Genomic DNA, 27,386 nt, shown 5'->3' with positions numbered 1-27,386 from the left:
CGGCTTGCCGCAGTTTCAAGGAGCACGCCCTGATCACGTGCGAGTCGAAAGTTCATGCATGTTGTTGTTTCTTAAGGGAGTAAGTGAGTTCTGACCCACGACACGTGACACGTTTTCCTCCAATCGAAAACGTATTTGAGTTGGGAAGTATATTACACTCGTAATCAACAAGACGGGTTTCGCTTTGATGTTCATCGCCTCAAAACAGAAAGTTAAGGCTGAAAGACCTTAAAATAGGTAAGTGTGATAATTGGAAACAGTTTAGTAGGATGAAATCAGTTTGGATTTGGCGTGTTATATTTGCAGACTGCAGACTAATGCCTATATTTATACCTATCAAAATATCACTCAGGTTTGCCGAAATAGCGCTCAGGTTGGCCTATTTACGGCTGTCATTAGCTCTCGGTCATGGAATTACTTAAGAGATCTACACCAATTTGGATATCACACTTAAGCGGTAGAACTTAGTTGTCAGGTCCGTTTATTTTCATCGTTAAACTGTCTAAGTGATACATAATTTATTTCGCTTTCGAAGCCAAAACCACCAGGATGGTCAAAGGATATATGAATATAGCAATCTTTGATATGGAGAGTAAGCCCTTTTAAACAATTTGGTTTATTTCAATGCCGAGGGATAGTTGAAATGTGTCTCTTATAATTTAACTTTCGGTACAACAGTAGTCGACATGCATGACTTCGGGGCCCAGTTTCAGCCTGGTGGCTGTTCCCATTGAGACTGACCGCTTATTCACGCTGAAGTGACGGCTTATGCTACATAACATTCGTAATTTTGGTGTGATCACTTTATTACTTTATTATTATAACCTTAAGAAGCGAGGGATATGTTAAGTTTTCTCCACATAGTAGATCGCTAAAAGAGTACATAAAAAATGCATGTCATCAATTTCACAGAATGTTTCTATTGTGACTTTCTAGGAAAAGCGGATATAAGCCCACTTAATGAATAAGTACGTTCCTTTTGCATTTCTTTACAAACAATCAAAGTTTTTAATACAAAGTTAAAATGATTTGTCGTTGGATTGAATAATTCATTTCACAGCGCCAATTTTCCGATAGAAATAGAAAATGAAACATTGACGGCAAAAGATAGCATTGAAACGTCAAACTTTGAGAAGACTTTTGTAAGAATTAGTTGGTTACGCTAGAAAGGAGCGTAGACTGAAATTTAAATGAAGTTTTCTCCATGTAGTAGATCACTAAGAGTACCTAAAAAATGTCATCAATTTCACGAAAGTTTTCTATTACGGCTTTCTAGGAAAACCGGAAATTTACAAAAGTCACCTCGTGTAGAATTCGAATTTTCAGTTCATTGTTGGTAGAAATTCGTCTCAGTCTTGGCCAGTCTTGCCCATTAGTTATATTCACTGGGAGGCAGTCGCGGTGACGTGAGACAAGTGATCAAATGAAATCCCTAAGGATAAATCTCTGGCAAACAGGGAAGATATGTGAAGTTATGTTAATCAATGTTTCGGCTTCCCATCTGTCTATAATAACAGGGGTAACGGACTGGCAGCCATGGATAACATTAGCACGACAACCCAGAATGACTTGTACTTGACTAGCTGGTTTAGCTTCTGTCTGCCCAACTCGCTGCTAAAATAGAGAGAATAGAGAGGTTGATATCTGGAACTATAACATACCTTGAAATATTTAAAAATTTAAAAATAAAGGTAACAATTTCCATCATCATCGAATATCTTGTTGTCATATTAAGTTTGTTTAATATGATAATAATAATAATAATAGTAATAATAATAATAATAGAAAAAATTAGAAAAATAATAGAAATATTAGAAATAATGGAAAAATCTAATGGGACAAAAAGAAGAAGAAGAAGAAAAAAAGAAAAAATTAAGAAAACAGAAATAATAATAATAATAATAATAATAATAATAATAATAATAATGGTCTTTATACAAGGGGCTCACTTCACTAAAAAGTGGTATTCTGTGAGGCCCTGTGAAATCTGTTGATTGCCTCCGTAATAGCAGTGCTATATTTTGCTCTTTAGAAATGGGTGCCGAGCATTCTATTCCTCTCCAGCATAGACGGATGGAGGCAGCTTTATTTGAACGTTCTATTCTGGACGAACTCCTTGAAATAACTGAGGAACAGATTGAGCATGCGTGGGATCCCGAGGATTGTTCGCCTATGTTTAAAGTCTTGAGCGACAGATTGACTGCCAGAAGACTTCCTTCACCTTTTACTACAGACGGCATAAGAGGTACTAAACTAACATGTAACCATGGCAATATACAGAGTGCATCCCACTGAAATTGACACAGTCGTGACGTTGCTACTCCCTACTGTTTACGTTTAATATTTTTCTGTTGATTTCCTTAGTTTTTCAGATTGTTGGAGAGCTTACACCCATGTTGTTCACTCGGTCACTTCACTCTTAGCCAGTTGAGACCAGACGTAAAAGCATTTTTTTAAGCGTTGTAGTAAAATATTGGTTAGATTAACATGTATGTGTTCGTCAATCACCGCCAGGCTTCACTTTCAGAAAGAGTAACCCTGTCAAGTTTCTCGTCAATATATTCGTAACGCAATTAAGTCGAAATAAGAACCCACGTGGGAAAAATCTGAGGGTGTCATGGACTTGCAGGGCAGTAGAAGGCTGCACAACGAAACCGCAAACGTAGGCTGGATTCAGGTTGGAAAATTCAAAATGGCGGGTGATTTGAACACACGAAATGTAAGCAGTAAGTGAATTGAAGTGTCTTTGCTGTCTCTACTTGTCTCTATTTCAGGGAATCTTGTTTACAAGGGGATTATTTAACAATTATTCCGTGAGCACGCGTTGGATATGAGATGGTAAATAGCTAACGAGGCCCGTAGAGCCGAGTTGGCTATAACCAAGCTCATATCCAACAAGCGCGAATGGAATAATTGTTTTATTAAATTTTATTATTAAATTATGTACACTTATATACTTGAAAATTGCAGCTGTATTTTATTGGGTTTTAATTTTACAAAACGACCGGAGGTTGATGTGGCAAAAATAACAACAAGTGGGAAATCACATGAATTGCGCGTCGTTTGCAAACTTTGTTAAACGAAAAATTTGAATTGAAAGCGAAGCAAGCGAGTCTGCTGAACGAAAATTACAATCATGTAGAATTCAAGGAACGTCTACCAAATCAAGGAGATACAACCCTCGTCAGAGAGTTTGAAAAGCGTTCAAGTTTGATCCATCGAGAAGAGTAATAATTGCGCACTTGTGCATTGCAGTGGTAAAAATACTGCGGAAAACTTTGATCGCCTTGTGACACAGACGTTGTGCTAAAATTGCTCTTGACAAGAACTCTTTCAGCTTTCCCTTGCCGCAACTGCCCTGGCCTTTCGAACTGGATGTGCGGAGCTGTTTGCTGGCCAGTTTCAGAGCCAGGGACAGAAACTATCTTCAGAATTTCGAGGTCACCCTGATGGTTTTTCGTGGCTGGTAAAGAACCGTGCCGACTTCGGTTTAGCTCAAAGTACACAACTCCTTGAGGGGTTTTTTGCAGTGACAGAATTGTTGGCGTTAGCTTGCGTTGATTCTCTCGTCCTCTTCGGCCAAAAAAGCCTACCGAGGTAAGACTAGATCTTCCTCTGTAGCTGTGCGGGATTTTTGCTCTTGGCCGGTCCAAGCTCGCCGCTGTCGTACAATTTCTTAATCTGCTCGTTGGAAATTGGTTTCTTATGGACTACACCGGCAATATTACCTGTCTTCCTGAAGTGTGTTACAAATTTATTTGCTTGATCAGTATAAGCAGGATCAGCGATTGTTGAAAAGGTCTTATTGTGGTCTTATCTACTTAATTGAAGTGCTTTCGTAGAAACTTCCGTCCTTTCTCCTCGCACACGTGTAAATTCTTGAGGTCACATTAAGCTCGTCGAAGCTCATTTCTTCAATTGACTTCGCCGAAAGCTTAATCGAACAAGGTCTTACAAGCCATTCTGAACATTTTAAAGGCAAACTTTGTTGTTGTTGTTGTTATGTAACGATTATCAGTGCCTCATATTTTGATGCACGGAAGAGTTGAGATACGTACCATTAAATAACCTCATACCAAAGTTTGTAGCTTTCTTCGTCATTGTAGGTATAGTATTTTCCATTAGTTCCTGTATTTTTTCGGTACAAAGCTCGCAAAATCGACTTTCGTCCGACAATTTGTCCTCGGGAAATTTTGCTTCCCGAACAAATTGTTGAGCTTGGCGTCATTTGGCGCAGTCAGTTTCCATGTAAGGTCAAACACAGGTATAATGGCTGGTAACCGAGATTGAGTTAGCCAATCAGCACGCTAGGAACGCAATATCGGAGGCTGAAAATTTGATAACAACTGATATTATTCTACCGTTCGCAATGTCTATGTGAATAATTGTTTGCAGTTGGACCCAGCTAATTCGAACTTGCTTTTTTCGAATTCCCCCTCATTTCGAACTCAAAACTACTTCCCTCGAATTCCCTCTTCAGATATTTACTATTGGCTATTTCGAACCCCTAGTATGTCGAACAATTTTTCGTTTCCCCTGCGAGTTCGAAATAGCATGGTGTAACTATATTTGTAATGTCAAGTCCGATCCCAGTGGGTATTGTAAAATACTGTCAGAGCGTGAAGCAAGCATTTTTTGGGTGAATTCAAAATTAGCGGGAGGAGCTTATGCCCTTTTAAAGTGTGGCTTCGTGTTTAAGTAAAAACACAAAGTAACTTGAAGGCATGGAAGCGGTTTTATTTCCAAGAAACAAGAATAGGGAACTGTGTGACATACCAGAGGAAGAACTAAATTTGCTGTTGTGCAAATTTTTATAAACTCGTAGAGAAATTAGACGGCACAGAGTACGAGCCTGAACGAAAGAGGTTCAAATGGGAATATTATTGAGGGAGACAATGTTAAGCTCTCAAAAGAAGTTTTAAGTGCCAGACGCCGACAACGTGTTGTAGAGCATGGTAGAGAGAACAGACCACAAGTCGCCCGTGAGCTGATAGAGGCCGAGGTAGACAAGCTTTTCGAGTCTGGTGAATACGACAGCCTAGCAGCGCCACAGAGACGAGTAATAATTTTTCCAAGCGCCCAAGGATGGGACAAAGCGACGGCCAGATGGCATGAACACGTCTTGCTCTAATGGTTAAACCTTCTTTAGAACTTAAGTGTTGAAAATTGAAGCCATTTTGAAACATTTTTGAGTTTCCGAAAGCTTTTCGAATTTGCTTCGAGCGGTTTCGTTCATTTTGTTAATCCCATTCAGAAGTTAGATATTTACTCGTCGAAAATGTAAACCAATCAAATGATTGTATTTCTGCATTCATCCAATCAGGATAAAGGTGCACGCTCCATTGATTTTTGCATGCAACTGGCTTCCCTTTCAGCTCTTGAAGATGAACAAGTACAAAGATCATTTTTAGTGCAGAGTGCACTGTTGGGATGCTTTTGGGGGCTGCTTTCCGCTAAGGCAGTAAGGCACTATGGCACTATGGCGCTATGGCGCTAAATTGCAAACTTTAATGTTTGTTTAATTAATTAATTTCAATTAATTAATTAGCATTGTAGGAAAGGGTTCGGGTGGGATAAGTACCTGTGTGCATTACGTAACACTTGTTATGCCTACCTCAATTCACTAATAAACATCAAAACTAAATATTTGTTTCAGGAAAGCACTTGCTTTCCTTGTGGTACGGGTCTCTTTAGAACAAAATTAATTTGTTCTAAACTCATGCACAGATTAGTTAGCTTTTGTGTCGACTATACATTGGGCCGACGATACATTTCATACGGGATCACACACAAACGTTAAGTGCTTTCCCTTGTTGTAGAACCCAACATGTAAGACGCATGAGTTCGTGCATCGTTAGGGTCACACATTCCGTTTTCTTGCCCAGAGGCACGCGATTTTTGCCAAGTGAAGTGATCGAGGACGACAGTTGTTTTTCTGGTAGCGACACCTATCCCTTTTAGTGTAAAAACGCTGCTGTGACTACGTGTCTTTTGGAACCACCCCTTGGTTGGTTCAACAAATATCATCTGCTGATGGAGAAAGCAATGGTTTCACTTTACTTACCTTTGTGAGGAAATCGAAAGTATCAAGTTACAAAGTTGGCGTGAAAAGCTAAATTGTCACATTTCCTTCTTCAACGTATTTATATTGAATTTGAAATGAACGAAATTCAATGTAAAAACACTTGAGTAAAATTTAAAGGCTGTCGTGACAAACAGTAACTGTAAGTTATTTTGTACCTTGAGTGAAAATACAATCATGAAGCAAGTACACTGCTAGATTATGAATTATCAAGGTTTCTTCTGTCCGATCATATTCTGCAAGGGGAAAATACAACCCGAGGGTGAACCGGGCAGGGGCTCTGGGACCTGTCTGACTACTGCGCCAGAGCTATCAGTCATACTTTGCACTAATTGAAATTGTGTCACTAGTTTGGTGTTTCATCCCATGTTACAAATCCTTTATCAGGGATCAAGCTCGTTCGGTCAAGGCGGCTGGATATTGGCCTGGTTCTTTTATGTTCGTTTATGGACTTCGACTTCGTCTCGTTCCATAAACACGCAAAAAGAGAACATGGCCAATATCCAGCCATCTAGACCTCACGCTTGGTGAATAACCCATATGTATTTTCGCAACAATATGGCGGTAAATTATGCAAATCAATGTTAAATTATTTTGTACCCTGAACAGGAAAGAAAGGATACAGACAAGGCCGACATGTGTGGGAGATAACCTGGGAACGAGACGAGCGCGGTTCCCACGCAGTCATTGGAATCACCCTTCCCCAGGCCCCGCTCCAGTCGCTCGGTTACATTCCACTGATAGGATCTAATTCAGAGTCGTGGGGCTGGAATCTGAGCAAGAAGGTGTCCTTTCATTCTGGGGAAGAGTCCCCGTACCCAGCAAATAATCCTGGATTCTTCGTTCCAGATACCGTGTATTGTATACTGGACATGGACAATCGTACTCTTAGGTAAGTAGTCAACTCGTGTAATAAGTAATGGTAATAGGACTAAGTGGAGTCCAATTGGGTCTGTTATCATAAGAGTGATAACAAAATCGGACGACCGCGCAGCGGGAGTCCGATTTGTTTATCACGAGTAAGGTCACTCGAAATTAAATGCTGCTTTTTGCTTAACTATCTTTGAAGATTCTTATCTGCAACCATAAACTATCTATTTAATTCTTTACTCGTTTTCCCTTTACTCGTTATTCTTTACTCTTTTCTCTGTTAACTCGTAAACATCTTTAAAGATTTGGTCTTTTAATTGTAAACTATTTTTTGGATATCCTTCTTTTCTTTTGTTTCTAACGCTTTCATTAAATTTGCTCATGCACTTCTCCTCCCGATATCAACCTTCGAATTATTGTTGTGCCCTTTCCTTTTGCACTTACCCTTTCTGCCTCTCGTTAGCAGAGTGTAGCAATTTATGGATATATCAGTCTCAGCTGACTAACCTTTAGTTATCATCGTTGTTTTTTGTTGAATTGGTGTAACTTGTTTTGGTTTGGTGTTACTTATTTGTTTACGTAGCTTTGCCACAGAAGACACTCACCTCGGGGTGGCGTTTCGTAATTTGCCCCGTCATCCTCTGGAACCTTTGTACCCATGCGCTAGTGCGGTGTATGGGAATTGTGACATTAAAATGAAGTATCTGGGACGAGGAGGTAAGTCAGATAAGACATCAACGCAAGTTTTCAGTAACTTTTTTCTTTTTTCATCTTTTTCCCCTTTTCCGAAGAGAGCTTTTGCGGCGCTAGGGGAATCTCTTCATTCTCTGCATTGTCAGATAATAAGACTCAGTTTTTCCAAGGTGTTGCTGTCTAGCATTTTATCAAGGGAGACAAGAGAATTTGTTGTATATATATAGCACTTAAGCGAAGAAACTAGACAACTGGATTATAGTCCATAACGCACACTTTTGAGAAAATAAAGTTTCAAAGAAACGCCGTCTATAGCCTGACTTTCAGAAATCTGCCAGGAGCGCTATTAGTAACTCTAATCACCCTCTCTTCGGGTACTTCGGGTTCGTTTATATCCTTTTCATTTTCGCTCTGCACTAACAATTCCATCTTTTCTATTATTCTGCAAAGACAACTTTCTAGCCAAGTTACAAGCAGCAAACGAGAAAGTACCGTCATCGCCCAAGTCTCCCACAGTCGAGACCCCACCACAATCAGTTGGACTCCAATCGCCCCCCCCCCCAGGCCCCAAATGCCTCTAACGGCCCAGTAAATGCCTCGGAATGTTACACGTTTCATGACAGTTGTGGAGAAAACATAGCAGTGACGCTTGACGGGAAGAAAGCAAAGAGAATCGAGTAAGGAAATATTGAAAATATGGCAGACCCACATGAAAGTGTCACGATCAAAATCCATATCTAGGAGCCATTGTTCCGCTAAACCTATGTACCGCCATATCCTTAGAGCCTTAATAAACACAAATACAGGTGTTTCAGCCACCCAAGAATAATTCATATTTAGAGTTACCTTATAAGTACAAGTATTGCTAATTTTTATGCTGCACGTTTGGCCTCATCAATGTCATTCACTTGCAGCGCTCTACAGCATTTCAATCACGGGGTGCTTTTAACAAGCCAGCCTCTGCAAGTTGATGAGCTATTTGAAGTTCGTTTGGATAGCAAAGTATCAAAGTGGTATGGCAGTCTAGATGTTGGAGCCACGACTGTTTCTCCAGAAAACGTGGAGCTCCCTTCGACAATAACCTCCATGGCACAAGGAACAACTTTTGTACTCAGTAGCGATAAAATCGTTCACAATGGGGAAGAGATGACAACAATATCAAAAGACCTGGACAGTTTGTCGGTATGTTATACTCTCAAGAAAATATTTTTGACCCAGAATTGTACCAAGAGAATCATGATTTGACAACAACGTGGTCAAAGTGCTTTGCTCTTTATTCTTATTACAGGACAACTTGTTGCAAGTTTTCTCGGGAAGAATCTGTGACTCTCTTTTCTACAAATTGAATGAACCAGATTTTAAATAAGAAATAATCCTCTTATCTAGATCTGACGAGAAGGGTAAATTGCTTGGAACGGGAACTGTTCTGAAAATGTTTTGAAATCTAAAATCCCGGACATTTTAACATGTGTGACGGCGTTGTAGCATGATGTGACGTCATGATTGACACGTGACTATCATTTCAGTGACCAATTCCGGATGCTTTACACGCCATATAAGTTTGATTGCCATGATATAAAAATTTGTTCAATCAATTGCAATCAAAACTACTAAAAATGCAGGCAGGATTCATGATATACAAAAAAGGGTTTGACATAGGTTAAGGTTATGGTAGACGCTCAGGGCCGATTTTGTTTCACGCCAAAATCAAAACTAATACTTGCTCTAAATTTTATTAAAAAAATTACTTTAACAACTCAAAACGTGAATGAGTTATCCACAAAAACGTGATTTTTAAAAACAGGTCAGCGATCCGCAAACTGTGGTAAGCCAATTAGAATGTGCCAACCACTGAGTTGAGCATAACAATTTTCGCGGCAATCTCATCCAGAGACTTATATTTTGCTTCTCCTGTTAACCCCTTGCGCCTTGTAATTCCCACACAGATATCTACGCTTTTGTTGACTGCATCTGTCTCTTATATGTAAACGATATATTATAAGGCGATTTTGTACGGTCTTTGCGTTACCAATTTTGAACGCAAGCGCAAATCGAAGAAAATTTCGTCGTTACCCTCTTCTGGCACATAAGGAGAATGCCGCGGATTTAATCGCTGATGTCTGACATGGCAGCCTTTTCATGCAGATGCTCCTATTCTCTGCTTCGAAGAGAGCTTTTCCATATTCTAGTACAACAAACAGGCCGGTGAATCACACGTTTAGTTTTAATGTCTGTGTATAAGTCAAATCTCAGCAATCGGCTTGGCTCGCGGAGTAGGCCTATTCAAAGGCTATTCCGCTATCGTTTCTCTTTTCCGCTTTTCCTTCTTTTCAGTTTATCTGCTGATTCGATGTTTTATTAGCTGCTGAATGTTTCACGGCAGACTTTGCCCTCCCAAATGTTATATTTACTATAAATATAAACAATGCACCTTTCCTGGAAAGCGTTTCTGTAGCCTTCTTTGTCACGAAACTCGCTGGGGAGGTCTATGTTGCGTTTCATCGGTTGGCGGCATGCGCGAAACTGAAAATTTCTATCGAAGCCGAAAACTCGAGGTTAATTACTCAAATGAATTAACAGTGTTTTTAGATTTATCAGATTTTAACGCAACTTGGCCAAAATGTTCGTCAGATCGATATTAGCGCACCAAAGTATGTGAGGCTTTTACGAAAATCGAAATATTTTTCTTGTGACGTCCCCTTAATTGAGTAACAGCAGTCAGAAAATCTATTGTCCAACTTTAAAAGGGATTTTCTACGCAACCAATAAAAAGATCGGAAAAGCCTCACACACTTTGTTAGCCCATCATCTCCTAAGTGATATAGTCCAGTCAGTTTGGATGTCCGCGGTATCACAACGGCTGGTAACTCAGTTTAGCAGGTACGGTCATTTGTGCGTCTAAAGGCTTGCGCCCCCCTACCAAAACAAAACTGGCAAAATATATTGTTATTGCCAAATTTTACAGTCTATTAGCTTTACAATGACATATAGTTTACCGAGGTTTTCTCTAAAGCAGCGCGCAGAGAAAGATTTTCCCGGAAGGCACCCCTGAGGGTCTACAGTAACCTTATAAAACGTTGAAATAAACGTTTTGTTAAAACAGTAAAACGACTTTCGACCGAAGAAATGCAGTCTTCATAACGACGAGGACCGAAGTTCTCAGTTCAAAATGAATCCTTCCTGCAATTTTAGTGTTTTTTATTACTATTGATTTAACACTTAACCCCTAAAATATAGGCTTAAGAAAAACTCGTGGGCCAATTTCCCTTTGCATTACTGGGCAGATTGTTCTTCTGTATTCGTTTCTTTTATTTGTATCTTTTTAACACTGCCATTTCTTTCTTTTAACAGGTTGGTGACCGAGTAGGAGTAATGCGCATGTCAGATAATTCTCTGCATTTTTTCATCAATGGCGTAGATGTTGGCAAAAAGATAAAAACCATCCCGTCAGTACTTTATGGCGTCGTGGATGTATTTGGCCAGGCTGAAGAAGTAACTATAACTGGTATGGGGTTTTATTATTTCATCCCCAGTGAAGTATACCATTGGTTAAAGGTTGTCGAAAAGAATATCATGGGACAAGTTCTGATCATATCAGGAACCACTGAAAACGCCAGGGGTCAAAATCGCGTTTCCCGAGAATATCTACGAAATTGAATGCCAAGTTTAGTGTAACCACAAGTTTGCTGTTGAAAGTATGATTTACTAGGTTCTTACTGGCAGAGTTTTTCCACGCCTATAGTTGCTTGAAAAGAAAAAAAATGAAAAAAAAAAAAATGAAAATTAAAGAGCTGTCAAACTTCAAATTTGACATATTAGACCATTAAGTTTAAGAAAGAATCAGTTAAGATTTTGTGCTCTAATTAGCTAAAGGAGAAGAAGCTCAAGTGTACGCATTTAACTGAAAATCAACAAATTATTTTCCAGCTACAAAATACATAAGCAACTGAGCTTCTTCGTTTTGTTCATTTTGTCAAAGCATGTGTCAACGGGGTGCAGGGATGGCCCCAAGTGTGGCCTTAACTCGATTCCCATCCTGGTGTCCTATGTGGGTTGAGTTTGTTGCTCGTTCTCGCCTTGTTCTGAGCCTTTTTTTCCGGGTTCTCCGGTTTTCCTCCCTTTTAAAGACCATCATTTCCAAATTCCGTTTCGAGCTGGATGCAGAACCGGCATGAAAACTAGAAAGGGCTAATGTGGCTTCCTCTGTAAATGTTCGAGAGGTTAAGCGTGACGTTTACGTCAAACGGCAAACGGCAAACGGCAAAAATAAAACTTTTGCCGTCTGTCTTCAGCTGTCTGTACAGTAGAGTTAAAATATTTGTATTTGCGGTAAATAATAGGAGGCACTTTTCTATTTTTGTGTGATTTATTTAAGGATTAGAAGAAAAGAATGAAAAATCAGAGGTTATCTTTGCCATTTGCCGTCTGCCGTAAACGCCATGCTTAAACTCTCTATTGTTATTCAAAAGATGACGTGAATAGAACAATAGTGCTAATCTTCTGAAATGTTACTCGACATGTCTTTAAGGTGGCACAGCGGAAACTCAGAGCAGTAATAAGGAGAAAGTCGATTCTGTGTCAGTTATGGTGCGCATGAACAACACCATAAGCATTCTGAAAGAAGGCTCCTTCGGCGATATGCTGTCCATAACAGGAAAAGTCGCCAAAGATATTCTAGAGCCTTTGATGGAGATAGATGACAGAAAACTGCAACAAAAGTACGGTGACCACTTATCCGAGATTGGTGCTCCACATCACCTGACCAAGCTTCTTCTTCGTCTGATGGATGTCGGAATGGAGACTCGAGATGGCTGGGTGGGGATGTACGTGGTTCGCAGAGTGTTCTGGAACTACTCGTTTGTAAGTTTAAAAATGGCCAGGGGTTTGGCACGAAGTGGGGCGCTGATGATTATGTTGAACGATCTGGACACGTGTGGCACAAGCAGTTCTCAAAACGAGGTAATGTAGAATCTTAAAGCATTTTTATGTGTCCATACTTTGCTTCTACCTACTTGGTCATTTAAAAGTTAAAGACTTATTTCGTTTAATTTGATCACGTGAAATTGATGGCACATAATCATTTCTTTTTTCTCAAAACAGAGAACAAAATACCTTGTGTCTTCTGCTATCAACACACTTCACAACTGCTCTAAAGCTTCGGAAAACCGTCCAATTCTCTGTGACCTGCGAGCAAAGGAAAGGATTGCTCCATTTCTCAAAGCTGATGACTTGAAAATTGTTGTACCAGCTATATTAACACTTGCCTACATCACTTCAGAGGAGGAGAAAAAGCTGTTGGAAGCCGAGAGTAGAGTATGTATTTTGATGAGTACCAAAGTAAATTAAAAGGGGAGTCCTACAAACAAACGTTAGTCTCAGAAATTGGCTTCTTTTAGAAGGAGTTTTGTGGTATTCTCCTAGCGAAGTTTAATACACTCAGGGTGATCAGAATTTGGGAATTTGGAGGTGTCATGATAAAGTTAAGGTAAAATTTTTTTTTTTAACACTCAAAGTGGTCAAAGTGTAGTGTGTCTTTTGCTGCAAAGCGGCAAACAGTGATGTTTTTTGGTATAAGTTTACAATTTTCTGATTCTTTGTTCCCTGTTTCTTGTAATTGTGATACAGCTACAGTTATATTAGGTACGCCTAGTGGGTTTGTAGTACCGACGCAAAAGAATGATAGTGTGCACCCAGGAAAACCGTTCCCTTAAAATGTTATTTGAATGATTCACATTTCGAAAGCATAATTTCCCATCTTGTTGTACTTCAGGTAATAAGCTACCTTATTGGCATGTTGCGCAGTACACTGGGTCGGTCAAACCTAGAATTCAGTTCAGAGGGTGCCACATGGTCGTGTCATGAAATCGCAGACGGCTTGAGTAACTTGGTAGTCAACGAGAAGAACATGGAGGCTATGTTGGATAGAGATGCACTTCCACTTTTCATATCACTCATCGTTAAAGGCGGTGCAACTGAAAAAGAATGCGCTGCCAACGCGCTGTGGATTATTGCAAAGACCTCTAAGGGAAAGGCAAAGATCAAAGAAACTGCGAACGCAATGGAAGAGCTGACTCGTTTAAGCAAAAGTGGTAACCAGGCAATTCAAGAGGCAGCGAAACGAGTTCTCCTCGAGCTTAAAGAAACCAGAACTACCCGAGGTACAGATCCGTTTTATTAATGATGTTGGCATGCTCGAGTATATAGATTTGCTATGAATAAATTGTTATTTTTACAACAACCTCTTTTGGTGAGTAGTTGTCCTCAATTTTCACTTTTTCAGACAGTCTTTGTACCTAAACAGGTCATCACAGGGACAAAAGAGTATAAATTGATACAAAGAGTAGTTTGGGTGACCTAAAAAACTTGTGGGAGTTCATTATAACGATACAATAGCATTGTCGCTCTGTCAGTGTAGAGACTGCTGTCCACCTGCTAGATTTAATGAATAAAAACGTTTCATCCGATTTGGACAAGTTGAATATTTCACCTGATCTGTTTTTGTGGGGCTTTAAGGTGTGCAGCATAAGAAGACTTCATCACGTTCCTAGTCCTACAATTTTAGAACTACAAACTTTCTGGATTTTCTTGCCTTGACTTGTGAATAACAATTCATATTATCTTTCTTCCTGCTCACGCAGGCACAGCAAACGTACAACGGAGAACACGTTGTGAGTATCAGGAGAAATGCCGCAGGTTCAAGTCATCACTTAAGCTAGCAGGTATTTAACACGTTTAAAGGTGAGCATTCTTTAAATAGACGTGATTTCTACCTTTATGTACCTCACTTAAGAATGTGTCAAACGTTATTTTAATTTTTGCGTTCGAAGAACGAAGTTCATAATCTTGGGTGTCCTGTGGTGTCAAGGGTGACCTATTTTGAGATGTTTTCGTCGCCATTTTGAATGACGTCACATGCCATACGTCAATGCGCAAAGACTTTCGCGCACCTCCTGGTTTTCGTTGTAGTCTGAACAAGTCTGAGCACCTGAAGACTACCTTGTGGCTTATAGTTCTCAGTTGCTTTTGTATGTTCACGAACACGAGTTTAAATCGCCTTATTAACCGTGGGAACAGCTATATTTCATTGGCTGTAGTTTGTTGGTTAGTTCCAGTTGCGACAGATAGGTTACTCTTTATCCGGTCCGATATAGATCGTTTTCACTGTCACGCAATAAAAAATAAATCGAAAACCATCCAGTGGAAAAAGCTATGAAATAATGATGTTATAGAAGATAACTAAATAAGCCACTTCTCCAAGTTTTAGGCCTGTGCGTTGTTGTGTTAGCTTCAAGTTAGTTACGTGCGAGATGCATGTTGGTTATTAAAGATGGCGTCTTGAAGTAAACACGTGTTGTCCACTGAAGACTATCGTAAGCCCAAATAACTCGACATGGTGGCAGCGGGAAGCTCCCAATAGCCTTTAAACTGAAGATGAAACAGACAAAACGGAAATATGGGAGACCAAGGTGCACACGAGGCCGGAATTCAAGCTGAACAACCTCAAGTAGTTGAAGAGCCGAACGTAGCTGGCGCTCACGCCGCACAACCACAAGTCGCCGCAGCTGTACAGCAGCCCATGGTTCAACAAATACCCATGGTGAGTTACCAAGTTCCACCACCTGAAAAGTTCAACTTCAAACCCGAAGAATGGCCCCGCTGGATGAAGCGTTTCGAACGATTTCGAAAAGCGACTGGACTCGACCAAAAGGACGGCGAGAGCCAAGTGAATACTTTGATTTATTCGATGGGCAAAGAAGCTGACGACATCGTAGTGTCATTCGGACTGACAACTGAAGAAGCAAAGCAGTAAAACGTGGTGAAAGGCAAGTTTGAAGCTCATTTTGTGGTAAAGAAAAACGTAATATTTGAAAGAGCTAAGTTCAACCTGAGAAGTCAACAAGATGGTGAGTCAGTGGATAATTTCATTACAGATTTGTATTGTCTTGCTGAATACTGCAAATTTGGAACACTAAGAGACGATCTCATCCGAGATAGAATCGTGGTAGGGATAAAAGACAAGAAGCTCTCTGAACAACTGCAACTGGATTCCAAGCTGACTTTAGAGAAAGCAATTACAAAAAGCAGGCAGTCGGAGACAGTTCAAAAGCAGCAAACGTTCCTACAGGAAACCAAATCTGACTCACCACCAGCGCATGTTGATCGTCTGTCCAAAGGAAAGGGAAAAGATTCTAAAGAAGATATGAAGAAAAAAAAGAAACCACCCAAGTCTAAAAATGGGAAGACTCCTGAAGCACAATGTTCAAGGTGCATGGGTCAACTACACCCAAAGAGACTATGTCCAGCCAGAGAATCGAAATGTAACAAGTGCTCCAAAGTAGGACATTGGGCGAAGGCCTGCAGATTTCAATCAGACAAGAGAGTGGGTGAAGTGAATTTTCCTGGGAGACAAGAAGAAGGAGAGTTCTTCCTAGGTGAACTCACTGAACTATCTGCTGCCCAAAGAAGTACAGAAGATTCATGGAAAGCTAAAGTTTCATTGAACGGACTGCAAGCAGAATTTAAATTGGATACCGGTGCGGATGTAACAGTAATTCCACCTAGCCTGTATCACAATTTGCAACCAGTTCCATCACTTAGCAGGACCACCAGGCTACTCATGGGTCCATGTAAACAGAAACTGAGCTGTCTAGGAACTTTCATAGCAGAGTTGCAAGTGCAAGATAAGATTGCTAAGGAGCAAGTGTATGTAATAGAAGATTTGGAGCGACCTTTACTAGGAAGAAAGCCAGCTGAACTTCTAAAGCTGATAAGCAGACTTGACAGCCTGAGCAGTGATGACTACAAGAGTAAAGTAGCAGACAAATACCCCAAGTTGTTCGAAGGACTAGGTGTCATGAAGGACAGTTACCGTATCACACTCAAAGAGGATGCTAAACCTTTCCAAGTGTCAGTTCCTAGGAAAGTACCCTTCCCCTTGTATCAGAAAACAAAAGAAGAGTTAGACAGGATGTTGGAGACAGGAGTCATATCCAGAGTTGACCAACCCACTGATTGGTGCGCTCCCATGGTGGTGACCCCGAGGAGCAATGGCAAGGTCAGGGTCTGCGTCGACCTGAGCAAGCTGAATGAGTACGTCAAGAGGGAGAACCATCCACTTCCAGCAGTAGACACAACTCTCGGAAGATTGGCAGGTTCCAGAGTGTTCTCTAAACTTGACGCCAACTCAGGATTCTGGCAGATAAAGCTAGCGTGGGAATCAAGACCACTGACAACATTCATCACTCCATGGGGCCGTTTCTGTTTCAATGTGTTGCCCTTCGGAATCAGTTCTGGTTCTGAGAAATTCCAGAAGAATATGACTCAGATCCTCCAGGGATTAGATGGCGTGGAATGCAACATAGATGACGTTTTAGTCCATGGCAAAGATGAGACTGAACACGATCAGAGGTTAGAAGCAGTACTCAAGCGTCTGGTTGAAGCTGGCGTGAAACTCAACCTAGACAAATGCCAGTTCAGAACAGACAGAGTCAAGTTCCTTGGACACGTTATAAGCTTCAGTGGAATTGAGGCAGATCCCGAAAAGCTACAAGCAATTGCAGACCTACCGCCACCTCAGAACGTGCAAGAAGTGAGGACATTTCTTGGCATGGTGAACCGTCTAAGCAAGTTTTCTGAGCACCTCGCTGACAAGACAAAGAGCATTAGAGACCATCTTCACAAAGGGAACCAATGGACATGGGGAAGTGACCAACAGAAAGCATTTGAGCAGATCAAATCTGACCTCACACGAGCTCCAGTACTGGCTCTATACGATCCAAACAAGGAAACCAAAGTGGCAGCTGATGCTTCATCCTTTGGCCTAGGTGGGGTAATTCTTCAACTCCAGCCCGAGAACTCCAGGCGACCAATCTCATTCATATCGCGAGCGATGACGCCCACTGAAACCAGATATGCACAAATCGAAAAAGAAGCCCTAGCGCTCACATGGGCATGTGAACGATCCTGGGAGTACATTGTGGGAAAATCAATCTCTGTGGAAACAGACCATAAACCCCTGGTGCCACTCCTGAGTACTCACACACTGGATCAACTTCCACCAAGAATTCAAAGATTTAGAATGCGACTGATGAGATTCCACTTCAAGGAGATCAAGCATGTTCCTAGAAAGAAGATGTACATAGCCGATGCGCTTTCAAGACTTCAACCCCGAAGCCAAACAGTGAAGTCAACAATTGACGATGACGAAATGCATGCACACATTGGAAGCGTGATCTCATCACTGCCTGCCTCAGACGCACGATTACAGCAGATCATGGAAGCACAGGAGGAGGATCCTATCTGCAAGCAGATCAAAGTGTACTGCTGTGAGGGATAGCCTGACAAGTATTCATTAAACGGTGCAATGAAACCTTATTGGTCAAGCAAGGGTGAACTGTCTGTGGTGCAGAACATTCTGCTGAAAGCATCCAGGATCGTGATCCCTTCTTCCATGCGTCTTGAGATACTGGATAAGATCCACGAAGGACACCAGGGAATCACTAAGTGTCGTGAGCGGGCCAAAAACTCTGTCTGGTGGCCAGGACTCAGCCGAGAAATCCAGGATCTGGTGCAACAATGCAGAGGTTGCGCTCTTCAAAGGGACAACAAGCCTGAACCGCTTATCACAACACCCTTACCTGACTGTCCCTGGCAAATCGTAGCCACAGACCTCTTCGAGCTGAAAGGTGTTGACTACCTCATTGTTATAGACTACTTCTCAAGATATGTGGAAGTAGGTGCCATGCAGAAGACTGCAAAGTCAAGTGAAGTCGTTAGAGCACTTAAGTCTATATTTGCAAGACATGGGATCCCAGAGCAAGTGCGATCTGACAATGGTCCTCAGTTTGACAGTGCAGAATTCTCTTACTTTGCCAAGGAATGGGCATTCAAGCATAGCACAAGTAGTCCTCGATTTCCCCAAGCAAATGGAGAAGTTGAGCGTGGAGTTAGAACTGTGAAGAATCTTCTAACAAAGGAAAAAGACCCTGCTAAGGCATTACTAGCCTATCGCTCAACACCACTAGCATGCAAGTTCTCTCCTGCCCAGTTGCTGATGGGAAGGCAGATTAGGAACAGCGTTGGGGGATTTTTCTTCAACATCAGCTTAAGATTCGCATGATACCAAGTACAGCAAAACATAAACAAACGAAAACCGCACAACAACAAATTCAGAGCCATCTCAAGAAGATAGATGTTTCCAGGTTTTCGGTAGTTTAAAACCAAGCAATACAAGAGCTCAACTCTGTCGCTGTGAATAAAAATACGCCCCGCTCCACAAAACAGTAAATGAACGAACTTCCGAAGCTGGCCGGTGCCAGTCCTGCCATCTTGAAAATATCTTGAAACAAATGGCGCGGCAAGAACTTGACAAGATCCTGAGTATTAAGTTCTATGTCGAGGTCACAAAAAGAAACGAAGATGATAACGAACTGCAATCCCCTAAAATCAAGCAGAGTGCCATTGAACGGTATTTCAAAGAGAGCAACTATCCACTGGGCATCGTGCACTCGAGGGAGTTTCACAACTCAAAAGAAATCCATTGCAGAATTGCACTAGCTGCACCTTCAAATTCCTTCTCCAAAGACAACTAGAAGTCTCAGCCTCAACCACAGAAGAAAGGAAGGCCTTTCATCATTGATTCGGGTGACGAGAATTGAACTTGTATGCATGAAGTAGACTCTTTTCGCTCTGACTTCACTGCTTGTTTCTTTGTTATGCTTGAATGAGTTTTCATCACATGACATCGTTTGCATACTAAATGAGACTTAACGACGTTTCCGGTTCAACTATTTTTAACAAACCAGCTAATGGCACAATACACCAAAATCTAAAATTTAAGGCGATTAAATTGTGCGATTTCAAAATGGATCTAATAAAATGGCAATTGAACTTCGTGTCGTGTAATTTTGGTCCGAAATCATACCTGTGATTTCAGACCAAATTGCACTCCACTCAGTTCAAATACCATTATTAAAGTGATCGCATCGAACGCACTCGTAGTCTTTGATTGCTACTAGTCTATAAATCGAATGTATTACTGGAAACTGAATGTATAGATCTGTCCAGTTGCATCCAGCTCGCGTTAAGTTCTCTTTGTTTGTTTGTTTTTTCAGAAATTTTCTTTGACCCAAGATACGACAGATGTTTCTGCACGGAGTGCCACGCAGCCCGAGGGGACAATCTTTACTACAATCGAGGAAAACCTGCAAAGGACTACGGGATTCCAATAGGATGGTGTCGGTTTGGGCTCAAGTTAGTTGAACGTGTAATGAGTAGTTACCAGTAAAACATAGTAAGTCAGAGTTTTGGCCAAGTGCAAAATATAGCGCAACACACAGTACTGTTCATTTGTTTGTTGGTTTATTTGTCTGTTTGTTTGTTTGATTGGGTTTTTTTCGTAGTCTTTCTGGACGATATTGTGTTGTTTGTAATCCGACGGAGATTCTTTTCCATCATGAATAGGAAAATTCACGTTTAGAAAATTTAGCATAGGTTTGCCATTGTCTAGAAACTCTAAAGGAGTTACCAATTTTTTTTTTGATTGTGTGATTGGCAGTCGGCAGTGTCGTGTAGTTAGTGGTATAAGACATGTATGTATTAAATGAAGTGAAAGAAGCCGGACGTGACGTGAGCAAAGAAAACAAAAGCACGTGGACTGTTAAGTAATATGTGAATGTGAATTAATCAACATGACACGAGCGTGGGACAAAGAAAAATTCTGAGTCCCCGACAGGAATCGAACCCATGACCTCCCAAAGTAATATGTTGTCCTTATTCCGGGATTCGTTTCTTCTTATTTTCCGCTCATTTATGTGTGATAAGACACAACGCTCAATAGCATCTGTATAACGGGGCTTTGCAAAAATTCACGTTTTGTGTGTTCTATATATATTTGTAGGGTTCAGCCTCGAGCTAACGCTCTGGACGTGTTTAACAAATGGCATGTGGCATTCCACGGCACAAGAGTAGACAGTGTTAACGCGATCTTGGAATGCGGTGATCTTCTTATGCCAGGTATTTCGTTTAGCATTTAAATTCTAATTAAACAGCTAAATGATATAGAGGATATATACAATGTGCATAGCATCATAATGATGCTGTTTGCGTTGAGTCAGGATAATTCTTAGATTAGATTGCACACTAATATATGGCTGGTAGTGCACGATAGTTCATCCAATCGGATTGCACCATTTGCATTAGTATACCAGTAGAATTCTACTAATACATCGCTATTTTTCTTTATCGCATTCAGCTTTAGAAATATATAAAAGTTTGATTTCACAATATCAATTTGAAATACTACTTAAATGATATTTACTTCTGAAGAAGTGACGTTTGCAATTTATCATCATACAACGCATGTCACCCACATATCTATCTATCTATCTATCTATCTATCTATCTATCTATCTATCTATCTATCTAAAATAAATTGAAGACTTGATTTTAATTTCAAAATTGTTTAATTTTACGTGCAGGTGATGTCGCGCTCGGAGGAAAAAAGTTAAGCGAGGTAGATGGACATTTTAATGATAGCAGAAAGCCAAAAGGATTTGACACAAAACAGATCTTTGTCTCACCAAGTGTCCGATACTCTGGACACAACTGCTATGCAAAACCCAAAAGGTAATCTGAACGTTTTTCCCCTCAGTTGCCACCATCTGTTTGCATTCGAGTATTCTCCAAGGGCTGGGTAAGATCGGCACTATAAGTGTCCTTCTTGGCCGACATTCTATCTAAATTAACCGAACCTTTATTGCTGTTTAAATGATGGGTGAACCTAAACAGCAACAAGTTGCGTACAATTCGAAGTATCACCTGACCTTCAGGAGCTGATAGCCCTATTAATTGTACCAAATTTACGAGAATTCATCTCACTTACCCTGGATTTGAATCTCGTCCTCTCGTTACACATATTGCAATTGAGCAAAATCATGGCTATGTATCAAGTCCAGGTGTAGTCAATCGGTAAAAATTGATATCGGAAATCAATCGAGTCAATCGATATTAACCGACATCAACTGTCGATTGCTATCGATTGATATTTGCAATCGATAATAATCAAAAATTTCTTCATTGAGTGCTATCGATTGGCAAAAATCGATAACAATCGATAATTCCTGTCTTCAGGAATATCGATTTTTATCGTTTTTGGCCAAAGATGGCTTTGTTACTGTGTAAAACAATACCTGGACCAACACGAGACGTTCATCTTCAGCATGCTACTGTACTAGATTATATTTTCCTTGATGTATTCTTACGTTTGTTTCCTGATGGAAATAATTGGATTCTCTAGAAAACTGACTCTGTTGTTTACTTTGCTTCATGTTAATGGCGACGCTACAATAATGGGACTAGGGGTTTTACGCTGCTACTCTGGGTTGAGCTTCTTCCGGTGTCGTAATCTGGCAAAGAAAGATTTTGGCAGAAATATTTTGGACCATTGAAGCAGTTGGTTCCGTTCTTGTTATTTTGTCAATGATTGTAAAAGATATGCAGGCTATGATAAATTGACTCGATAAAGCCATTTTAGAGAAATTTTGTCAGTGTAACTTGTAAAACGACAAAAACAATTTTCGATAACAATCGATAATTATCGACACCAATCGATGAGTCAATTGCTATCGATTGTTATCGGCAATCGATAAAAATTGATGTCTCACAACTCTTCTTCTTCATCGATTTTCTTCGATTGATATCGATTTTTATCGATTAATATCGATTATCGGTTTATCGATTCACTACATCTGGATTAAGCTGGGCCTCGCGGGGTAAAATGATATTGGGAATTGGGATTTGAGTCTCCACTACTGGGGATCATAAACAAGAAAATAGGAATGCGATTGGAATTTGGGCTCAAAATAGGCTGATAAATGGGACTTGGGTAAAGCTCGGGCTGGGAAATGATATTTATAACCCTCTTTCAGATAGGTAAAGTCTGCATACGAGCCAAGTGGCCCTTCTGGCCGGTGCTTATCCCGGTCTCGGTAGCATAAAGCGACTAGCTAGGAGGGAGTATGTTTATTTCTCCTGGACGGGATGCTAGGTTAATCCCCAGCATTAAGTTCGTCGGTACCCATTTATACACCTGGGTGGAGAGAGGCACTGAGAGTTACTTTTCAGGGCTAGAACCCGGGCCGCTCGAACTGGAAGCGGGCGCACTAACCATGAGGCCACTGCGTCCTTTCAGGTTGACCCTCTATTAATTGTCAACCGTTATTTTTATAAAACTTTTTTTCATTCTAATCATATTAAAACATCGCACATAAACCGTCTATTTTCTGTATGGTTTGCCTGTATTTATTTATCATATTATGGCTTTTCTGTGACCTTGTAGTTTTCAAGACCCCTCAACAAACAAGACTTTCAGCTCAAAAGCAGTTCTGCAGCTTTGTATCAACCCAGAGAGCTATCAAGTTGGGCCTCAGACAATCGGCGCTACATCTGAGATCGACCCGAAGTTTAGCAATCAGGAAATTGAATGGTCCACTAAGGAACGTGGATCCATAATTCTTTACGGGCTTCTAGTTAAACTTGATGAAGCCAATTGAACATCTTTATTGAAGGCAGTCCGTCAGGATTAACAAAACGGCTGCCAAATCATGCCATGTCATTAGGACAGGTTGTGTTGTAATATTTAGGATATGTTGAGCTGTAAACATCTGTGAAATTCGTTTAAAACTGAGGCACAAATGAAACACTGTTTATGTATGGACAGTAAAGTTAGTGGGTCCATTAACCTTTTTCTAAGGTTCGATTTAGACCTCTACGTATGCGACTTTCATCATTGTACTCTGTCCGAGGTTACTGTTGCCTTAGCGGTTCAAAACATGTTTCAAAGACTTAGGACACTTTTAGAGTGGTACACAACAATGTGCAAGCCAGTTGCATGCTTGATTTATGTAGCAAAAGATTTCTTGTCGTATTAACGTACGCCTTTGGCATGCAACAAAGTTGTAGCGTATCAATCGACACTAATAATAGCGAATGATCCCGTGTTGCCATCTCCTAAGATGAAAACATATTTTTATTTTACAAAGAAACGTTAGAAAATCAATTTCGTAAAATGCAAAGCTATGCATGGGGTTAGAAAAAATGGCTAAGTAAATTCATAGTTAATTGTGAACTATTTCTTTCCGACAAGCTAAGGAGAGTCACCGAACAATGTAAGTTCGCACTGTTGAGTGACTATTCTGCAGTGAAATATCAGTGCCGTGGGTAGAAGATGTGCTATTCATATTGTGTTGTCTGTATCCGAGTTGTTTAGATATTAAACATATAGGGCTTTTCAACACTTGACACACTAAAAAGTGGTCATAATATTAAAATATCCTCGGCAAGAACTAAACAAATTTTGCCAATAAGAAATGGTTAGTGCTGTCTTGGGAGATTTTTAGATCACAGTCTTTTTAATTGTTATCATATTGGAAAAAAAACAAAAAAAAAAACGAGTGGTTTGAGTGGTTGTTAGAGAATGAATGATAATCCGAGAATGTTCATTCTGACAGGGCCGTAGCCAGAAACAAATTATGACTGAGGTAGTGTCCAAGGAATGAGTTGTGACTGAGGTAATGTCCATGGTTTAATTCTCTTCTTGGGAATTTAGGGTGTTTTTGATGACTTAAAACAACAGAAACGAAAAAATGACTCAGCAAATGCCTCGGTTTGCCTGTTACTAGCTGCGGCCCTGATTCATTATGTCGAAATTGAGACAACAGTTGGCAAAACGGAGAAGTTATATTTTTGTATTTCCAGTTGCAAGTGCACCTGCCTTCAATTTGCTGCACTGTTGAATGGGAAGGTGTCCGAGGATTAATCGTTGAACAGGACTGTACCCTGCATGTCTTTCTAAAAGGACCTGATTATCACGAGGAACTTAAGAGGGCAATCAACCTTCGAAAGCTGATGAATAGGCAATTTTCGCTGTTGACCGCATCAAAAGCGTTGACCAGATAGATGAAAATGATGTACAGTGATCGTCTCTACACACATAACTTTCTTGTAACTCGCGCAGAGCGAAGAACATATGTATCGCTGACCCGCTACATCTTGAAATGAGCTGTGATTCTGGATATATGAATCATCACTGTCCCAAGTAAAGAGAGCACAATGGAAAAGGCTTTCCCGACGACGCCAAAAATTCAACGATAAAACAACGAAATAGATACGGAGGAAAAAGTGGAGCAGTTATCCGTCTATGGTTACAGGGTACTCTTCAGCTGCTTCAACTCGATGAATATTCAGTAACACACTGCTAGCCGAAAGACCTTTTTAAAAAACTTTCTCTCTAATTTCCAGATTTTCTCTCATTAGCGAGGGAAAGTTGGAACTCTGCAATGTTGCGGGGCAATGTTTCATGTTGCTCGACGGTTTGCTGGAAGCAGTTTGCGATGACTTCCTAAGTTCCGCGTGAATTCAACACAAGCTACCGTGTTCAGTTCTCCTCTTATGAAATGACATAATATCGTCGGTTTTTCATCAGAGATTGCCCGAAAATTAGCGACGGGTTAGGACACAACCTGCTGAGCAAGTTTAGAAACGAGATTTCCAGTTTGGCCACTTTAACTCTTTCTGTCACTTATTTCTTTCAATCTGTTGATAAACGCTCGACCGCATGGCTTTTTTTCGTCTCCTTCTCCGACATAGAGGTGGTATTATTTCATTTTACACGGGAACAATAGAAATCGGAAGTGTGGGAAAATGCCTGAGCAAATATGAATTAATACTTGAAGGTTGCTTGGAGTACTTCAAAGTTACTGTCAGTCAATTGTGGAACAACGCGCCGAAAAATTGCAGAGTTCCCGCCAAAGAAACACCCGCTTCCTTGTCATGCGCTGAAAATGCAAATGTCCTTGCATCGCATCTTTGGTAACAATGAACTAATATAACATTTGCGCAATCCCACGAGTTTAACCTATCGGCCAGCACCATTCTTTCCGGCACTTGCTCCATTCGGTGACGTCATCAGTACGAAAGATCTTTTTATGGCAGATCCCCGCAGACTTTGTTAAGTTGACAAGCAAGAACATTTTGCATAAGATTCAAATTTAAGGTTACGGGAGACCTTCAGGGGTGTCTTTCAGGGGATCATACGCGCTCGCAGTTTTATTTTTTTTATTTTTTTATTTAAAAAAAAAAAAAACAACAACAACAACAACAGAAAAGTGTTAGATGCCGTAAAGTTAATAAAATATAGAATCAGATGAAATAAGATTTGATCCAATAGTTATCGCATGCAAACCTTCAAACTCAAAACCGACAATGTCTGATGAACTGAATTACCTGCCTTCCTGTTCGCACGTACGACAAAACAAATTACCGGTGTCAGTCAGCAGACGACAGATGACAGATCTGTGTGAGGATTTTTCGACATTTTTATTGGTTACTAGGAAATCAAATTTGTTTCTGCATTTCTTAAGCACTTCGAAACGATTTAGCAAGTCCCGAGGGATCGTCCCGTGCATGTTCTTTTAGTATTTGGCAATGGCGGAGAATATTGTTGTTTGTGTCCTTTTACAGGATTATGTAAATGTTTGCGCGTGTAGCCTACGTAACCCACATCGCACAGGTCACATTGAAAACCATAAACAACACACTGCTGATTTACAACTGGTGGCTTCGTTTCTTTCACATTGAGTTCTCGTTCAATTTTCCGGCTCTCAAACACAGGCTGGATGGTGGGGTGTACTTTTAGGTTTAGATCTTTAAGTTGTTTCCTCACAATATCTGCTGACTGGTTTGGTCTTTAAGTGGTAATTACTCGAACCATGCCATCTGTCTCTTTAGATGGTGATAAAAGCTGCTGCTAGTCACAAACCTTTGAGTCAACAAAACTTCTGATGGGGAGTTAACAATGTGTTTGGGATACCTCAATTCAAACGTGAGAATACTGTCTGCAATCGGTCACAGTCATCGGAGAAATATGACCAAGACGAAGATAAACGATGTGCTCGATTAAGCATAGTTTTCTGTAAACCATTTTTATACGCACCGATTGTCGACATGACTCTGGTAGTCCAAGAGTGGATGTCAGTCGTTTCGCCTACAAGTCGTTTCGCCTACATCGAGGCCGTTTCGCCTACACGACCGAGGTCGTTTCGCCTACACGATCTGAGTAGATTCACCTACATTAAAGTCGTTTCGCCTACACTTAAGTCCAAAATATTTCGCGAAGATAGATGAACACCACTACCCACAAGTAGCGGAGGAGTCGTATTTGACCGTATTTCCAGTTAAATTCTGAGATATTACAGCGTCTGACTGAGGAGGGGAAACGACTTTTGTTTCGAGTTATCGGGAAGTTAGAGAAATTGGGATTCTGCACAGTTTGGTCACGTAGAGTTACGGGCACTTCAAGTAAAAACGTATCGATCCTCTGATCCCTGTGCCCTGTCAGACATCTTTTGGTGAAAGGGAGGTGTAAAGGAAAATCACGCAACAACAGTTGTGTAGAAAATAAATTTAATCTCTCACTTTTTAGCTAGTCACAGTGGGGACATGTGCGTGACCCTGGTGGTCACGCGCCCTGTTAAATTGTTGTATGTAATAGAACTATTTGCAGGGAGCTGAACCAAAAAACTTTAAATAAATGCATTTCTCTATTAATTGGAGTGCTGAGCGAATATTCGTGACGGGCCATTCAGACGTTCAGCAGTGTTTCTCTCATTCGAAAAATCATCTCAATGATCGAATATTTTGGCCTGAAGGGAGCGTTATTTGCTCTTTGAATCCTTTATAGCTT

General features: G+C 40.5%; 2 pseudogenes across 1 annotated transcript; one reads left to right on the top strand and one right to left on the bottom strand.

Moving 5' to 3' along the window:
- Positions 1–26,774, bottom strand: part of LOC149099046 (uncharacterized) — a 51,228-nt pseudogene extending 24,454 nt beyond the window's left edge.
- LOC110057985 (neuralized-like protein 4) lies at positions 168–24,745 on the top strand (annotated as a pseudogene). The gene is made up of 15 exons (XR_016203648.1): positions 168–237; positions 2,033–2,245; positions 6,692–6,974; positions 7,536–7,669; positions 8,096–8,322; positions 8,560–8,827; positions 10,997–11,150; positions 12,174–12,604; positions 12,746–12,958; positions 13,416–13,803; positions 14,284–14,364; positions 19,759–19,897; positions 20,544–20,659; positions 21,124–21,271; positions 22,983–24,745. The product of XR_016203648.1 is annotated as a neuralized-like protein 4 (transcript).
- Positions 26,775–27,386: the final 612 nt, after the last annotated feature.

This window comes from Orbicella faveolata, unplaced genomic scaffold, assembly GCF_042242905.1.
Source record: "Orbicella faveolata isolate gen_17 unplaced genomic scaffold, um_ofav_v1 contig_46, whole genome shotgun sequence".
Classification (NCBI taxonomy): Eukaryota; Metazoa; Cnidaria; class Anthozoa; order Scleractinia; family Merulinidae; genus Orbicella; species Orbicella faveolata.
This window is presented reverse-complemented; position numbering and strand designations above follow the sequence as displayed.